Source organism: Leptopilina boulardi, unplaced genomic scaffold (genome assembly GCF_019393585.1).
Source record: "Leptopilina boulardi isolate dan_hultmark-lab unplaced genomic scaffold, ZJU_Lbou_2.1 LbouV2_143, whole genome shotgun sequence".
Taxonomy (NCBI): Eukaryota; Metazoa; Arthropoda; class Insecta; order Hymenoptera; family Figitidae; genus Leptopilina; species Leptopilina boulardi.
This window is the reverse complement of record NW_026137689.1, coordinates 104,697-111,356: the sequence shown is the minus strand read 5'-3', so window position 1 is coordinate 111,356 and position 6,660 is coordinate 104,697. Positions and strand designations below refer to the sequence as shown.

At 30.7% G+C, this 6,660-nt stretch overlaps 1 long non-coding RNA gene across 1 annotated transcript; it reads left to right on the top strand.

The window, feature by feature from the left end:
* The first annotated feature begins 1,402 nt into the window (after window positions 1-1,402).
* LOC127291552 (uncharacterized) lies at window positions 1,403-3,454 on the top strand. Its single transcript, XR_007844613.1, has 4 exons — window positions 1,403-1,425; window positions 1,761-1,866; window positions 1,936-2,069; window positions 3,415-3,454. It is a non-coding gene; the product is annotated as an uncharacterized LOC127291552 (long non-coding RNA).
* The last annotated feature ends 3,206 nt before the right edge of the window (window positions 3,455-6,660 follow it).

Genomic DNA, 6,660 nt, shown 5'->3' with positions numbered 1-6,660 from the left:
CGCTTTCTGCTTTGGTGGCAAGAACAAAAAAAAATTAATATTTAAAAAGACAACCCAGTCGAAAATCGTAAGTTTCCCTGAAGGGTTCACATGGCCTTCAGGTAACTGTTATGAAGGTTTCAAAAGCTTCATGGCAACTATTTATACATTAGACCTAAAATTCTGTGATATTTGCTTTCTGACTTCTTAACGGGAAGCTTTTTCTACAGCTTGTTGAATATCTGTGGACAGCTTCTAGCAAAAGGTCTACCAGTTTGCTTGGTGAATGCTTTCCTAATGCCTAGTTTAATGTGTAAGAAAGCAATTCTATTTGCTTTTCACAAGTTGCAAATTAATATGTAATTTAATTACCTTTTTTACACTTCCTGAAAACTAGAATAATTTCATTAAATTAAACTAAATCAAAAAATCATAAAAATTCTATAGTAATTTGTAAATCCGTTTTATACAATTAATAATTATTCTTTATATATTATATAAAAATTATTTTTCAAAGAAAACGTTTATTTTTAAACACTTAAATTATATACGAAAAAAATTATATATAACTTGAGAAAAATTTGGGGTTAGGAATACGAACACGGTGAAAACTTTTTATATTGAATAATGAATACAATTTCTTAAAAAAAAGACAAAATATTTATTATTTAAAAAAAAAGATTATTATTTTTATACTTGATATTTATGAATATTTTTTATAAATAATATATTTTTTATTCTTTTAGAATTTCATAATTTATGAAAATGAATTTAACAGCGTATTTTTATTTACAAATTTTTAAAAGTATTCTACATGAAACATTAAATTATTAATCAATATTAATTGTGTAATTTCACTATAGAAAATTAATTGACAACTAACTTTTAATTGAAAGAAGATAATAATTAATTTAAAAAAAAGTATTTAATATCACTAATAGATATTTTATAAAACAATTGTACCCTTTTAAAAAGACTGTGGAAATACCGAGTCTGACGTAAATAATTTTTCTTTAATTCTTCAATATTTAAATATAATAATCTAATACATCATATTTTTACGAGATAAATAAAGATGGAAAGAAAGGTTAAATTTAATTTTTGATCATTGTCATTTTTCCTCTGTTTCCTGAAACATCCATGACGCTTCATTTAATTTTCGCCACCTGAACGCTTTCTTTTTATATATGCAAAATCCTGCAACTCTTTGATAACTCTCTCAAAGCTACTTGAATGCTTTGTTTAAAACGTACAAAATTTGTTATTTTCAAGCTTTCCGTGGAAGCGAAAAATCGGCCATAACAGGCTTCCTGAAAGTTTTCTATAGCTAGTTATCTACTGTCTCACAATTCTCTAATGGTTATCTCAATACTTCAAAACAACTTTTTGTGCAGCTTAACATAGCGGAGGATTTTCGACTGGGAAATCTCTACATGGTTCTATCCAGTAAGTATTTTTGTTTTCTATTTTATCATCTCTTTACGATATTTTCGTTTAAATTATGAAACACGATACAATAAAATAGAAGTAATTGTAAGTGACGAAAGAGTACGGATTATTTAGAGATATTAAACAAACTACACAACTGCATATAAAATTAAAGTAAACATTCAAAACTACTAGTTTTTACAGTCTTTTATATTCTCACATTACTAAATGGAAATATAAGTGAAATTATAAAATTTTCCTTTACATTTTATAATTAATCAAAATAATTTTACATTCTGTAATTAACAAAAAAATTTGAAAACATTATTAATAATAATTTGTTACATACAAAGAAGCAGCATTATCAATACTGCAAGAGAACAATGTGTCCACGAAGGATATAGACACATTAATTGGAACTTGGTTAACGAACTGTAAGCTTCGGCAAAACAGACAAGTGTAAGTATTAATTTTACTAATTTTTTGTACTTATATATCTTAATATTTATGAGTTTGATTGTGTCTCAGACTTCCAGTCGTTGAACCAATTCAACTTTAAAACGATTTTTTTATATCGTCATTTGCATAATATAAACATGCATTATAATAAAAATGTTAAGATAACCTCGAGGAGGTGCGAGCTCTAAAAACTGTAAAACTCTGTAAGTTAATTTTTTTGTAATATTTCATTTCTTAATATTTAAAAATTGTTAAACGTTATTAGAATCTCAAAGTAAGAAAATTTCAATTGAAACCTACTGTACAGTAAAGGTAAATATTTTAGTGAACAATTTCAGGTGATATCCTGTAAAAACCTTTTACTCACCATTTTTTTATTTTATTTTCCACATTAAGAATTTTTGAATTATTTTTCAAGAATCTGGAGTTGCTGAAAAAAGTTTAAATAAATCTACTCATATTTTTTTCAAATTAAAATATTTAACAATATGTGTAAATGGTTTTAAAAAATTTTTCTTCTTGTGTTCATTATATTAAGTACATTTAAAACCAATTTTGATTTTGTCAATTTTTGAGCTGAAATGTACTCTTAAAAGCATTTCTCTTGAGTATTTTGTATTTGTATACATACAGAAGAAACGTCCTTCTAAAAATTTTTATTTACTATATATATATATTGTAAGAAAAATTGATTTTAATTTTTGTTTTATTTATTATTGCTTCCTCATGGGAAGCAATGTTTTATCAAAATTTTTCGAATTTGTTTTTTTCATGTATATTTATGTTTTTCAACCGCAGGAATCCAAAAATGACACTTTCAAAAAATATCATTCCGTGTGTGTATTTATAAACATCACAATTTCATAAATATCTCGCATACTATAAGAGCTGAAGGGCTGAATTATTTTTTGCATTATAGATCTCAACGGCAGACAAATAATGAGAGTATTTTTCTTTAAATTTGTAGAGTTTTATAAGACAAATTTTTTGAGCTATTAGCGAACTTTCTACTGCAATTCTGTTCAAAGTTTTCTAACATTTTAAATATTCGAAAAAATCGTGTTTTCTCCACTTGGTAATATTATTCTTTCTTCTTGTAGAGTTTTTTGAAACAAATTTTTTGACCTATTAGAGAATATTCTACGTTTATTCTGTCGAAAGTTATTAACATTTTAAAATTGAAAAATTTTGAAAAACCAAACTTTTTAGCATTGTTTTTTTTAAATTCTTATATAACTTTAAAATTAACATAACCAACTTAAATTTTAATTAAAAACGCATCCATTGACCTATTTGTAAATCTTTTACTTGAAAATATAATGGGATTGTTATTATTTCAAAATTCAAAAATATTCCCCATGAGAAAGCAAATGTGTTCATGGAATGAACACAAAAAAATACTTCCCCCATGAAAAAGCAATTCATACTTAAACTTGACAGCGGATTTTTATTTTTTTTCAGTCTGTTTAAATTTACATAAATAGGTAATTTTTATGTCAGTTACCGCATTGTTACTATGTTTCATAGTTTTGTTATTATTTGTTACAGGTGTTTTGAAGCAAGTGGAAAAAATCATTAGAGTTAATTTTAACATAAATTTAATGTAACATGTATTTTAAATTATAAAGAATTAAAAATAAAACTATTTCATGTACTTTTTAATAGTTATTACCATTATTATTATTATATTGTACAATTATTTTCTATTGATTATTACGTTAATATGGATTGACTTACCACGACTTTTACGCGTAAACTTACCACAACCCTTACCCGTAAGCTTACAACAACCTTTATCTGTAAGCTTACTACAACCTTTACTCGTAAGCTCACCACAACCTTTACGTGTAAGTTTACCATGAGTTTCAGGTGTAAGCTTACAGTGGGTCTTACATGTATACTTACTGTAAGGCGGAAATTTTTAAACCACCTCACATTTACTACAGGGTTACGAGGTAACCTTACATACTTTACAGATATCCTTGAAGTAGCCTTACCTCAACATATGGTGCTATGTGTGTTCAATACCGGACCGGGCGTATTTTAGGACCTCGCGTAAGGCAGACATTGCGGTAGGCCTGACTGGCGTTATCGGGCATAGCCATTGGTAAGTAAAGTATGGGTTCACCACTTCTACTCACGGGAATTAAACGGTCATCCTTTATGTCACGTATACAATAATAGAAAACAAAGGACCCCGCACCAAATACATGGAAAAAAAATTCTCGGTCAAATTTTTTGTAACTTTGCGATTTTGTAGCTTTTGACCTCCTGAACAAAAAATGTTAATGGCAAAATCCAAAAACATGGACAGATTTTTTGTAAAATGAAATTAAAGTTGAAAATTCACAATATGATCCAGATATATACAGTAAAAAATGAGTAAAACCCATATAATTGAATTGACTAGCATGAAACTGGTTACTCGGGGGTTTTTGGGGTCGCTGATTACGAATCCGCTGTATCAGGGCTTGCTTGTAGCTCAAGGCTTGCTTAAGGCTCAACGCTTGCTTAAGGAACAAGGCTTGTTTGAGTCTCAACGACAGCTTTAGGCTTGCTTGAAGCTCAATGCTTATTTAGGGTCCAAAGATTTATTAAAGCTTAAGGCTTGACTAAAGCCAAAGCCTTTCTAAAAGCTCAAAGTTTGCTAAAGGCTTAAGCATTACTTGAAGCTAAAAGCCTTAAGCAACCCTTCAGCCATAATCAAGTTTCAAGCCTGCAGCCTTAAGCGAGCTTTGAGCCTTAAGGTAGCCTTGAGCCTTAAGAAAGCTTTGAGCCTTAAATAAGCCTTGAACATTAAGCAAGCCGTGAGCAATAGACATGCTTTGAGCATGATTATTGTCTAGTAAGATTTGAGCCTTAAGTAAGCCTTGAGTTTTAAATAACTCTTGAGCCTTAAACAAATCTTGAACCTTAACTAAGCCTGGAGCCTTAAGCAAGCCTGGAGCCATAATAATGCTTTGAGTATCAAGTAAGCTTTGAGTCTTAAGCAAGACTTGAGGCTTAAAAAAGCCTTGAGCCATAAACAAGCCTTGAACATTAAGCAAGCCGTGAGCAATAAACATGCTTTGAGCTTTATGTAAGATTTGAACCTTAAGTAAGCCTTGAGTTTTAAATAACTCTTGAACCTTAAATAAACGTTGAACCTTAGGTAAGTCTTGAGCCTTAAGCAAGCCTTGAGCCATGCTTTAAGCTTCAAGTAAGCTTTGAGCCTTAATTAAGTCTTGAGTCTTAAATAAGGTTTGAGCCTTGAACAACCCTTGAGCCTTGCTGCATTAACCAAGCATACCTTGAGCATTAAACATACCTTGAGCCTTGAACAAGTCTTGAGCATTAACTAATCTTGGAGCTTTAAGCAAGACTGGAGCCACAATAATTCTTTAAGCTTCAAATAAGGTTTGAACCTTCAGCAAGCCTTGAACCACAAACAAGTCTTGCGCCTTAAGCAAAAACAAAAAATTATTATTAAAAGGAAGATTTTCAAAAGGGTTATAACTTTTCGGTGTCGTTCTTGTTGCTCTTCATTCTAACGTCCTCCATATTGGATCCACCATTTTATATTTTCAAAAACTGACAGTGGATTTGTAATCGTCGACCCAAAAAAACCCCGAGTAACCAGTTTCAAGTGATTTCGTTGTTTTTTTTAAAAAAGTCGTCCTTCATATTGGCTCCACCATTTTATATTTTCAGAAACTGACAGTGGTTTCGTCATCAGCGACCCAATAAACCTCCAAGTAACCATTTTCAAGTGATTTCGTTGTATTTAAAAAAACCGTCCTCCATATAGGATCCGCCATTTTGTGTTCTTAAAAACTGACAGCGAATTCGTAATCGTCGACCCTAAAAACCCCCGAGTAACCAGTTTCAAGTGATTTCGTTGTTTTTTTAAAAATTCGTCCTCCATGTTGAGTCCACCATTTTATATTTTCAGAAACTGACAGTGGATTCGTCATCAGCGACCCTAAAAACCCCCGAGTAACCAGTTTCAAGTGATTTCGTTGTTTTTTTAAAAATTCGTCCTCCATGTTGAGTCCACCATTTTATATTTTCAGAAACTGACAGCAGATTCGTCATCAGCGACCCAATAAACCCCCGAGTAACCAGTTTCAAGTGATTTCGTTATATTTTTAAAAAAGTCGTCCTCCATATTGGATCCGCCATTTTGTGTTTTTAAAAACTGACAGATTATTCGTAATCGGCGACCCCAAATACCCCCGAGTAACCGGTTTCAAGCTAGTCAATTCAATTGTTTGGGTTTTACTCATTTTTACTGTATACATCTGGATCATATTGCAAATTTTCAACTTTAATCTCATTTTACAAAAAATCTGTCCATTTTTTTGGATTTTGCCATTACCATTTTTTGTTCAGGAGGTCAAAAGCTACAAAATTGCAAAGTTACAAAAAATTTGACCGAGAATTTTTTTTCGATGTATTTGGTGCGGGGTCCTTTCCCTCAACCCAAAGCTTTGTGGATAAAACGGACGATCACGGATTGCGTCCTTTAAAGGGAACTGGTGTACTCTTACTCAACAGGCTTGGTCTGAGCTAAACATTTTCTGATTTACTTTGACATATTTCTCAGAATTTCACGATTACGAACATTCCAAATATAAATGTTAATATTCTAAAGTTTTATAATTTTGGTACAATAAACCTATACGATGTGTTTTAAACTAATTTAACCCAAAGGTGCTGGCACCAAAGATTTTCTCCTTCATTTTGATTCTCCAGTATAACCACATGGTTATAGCTCAAGCGCGGTTGGTAAGATGAGGGACACAACTTCCCCTT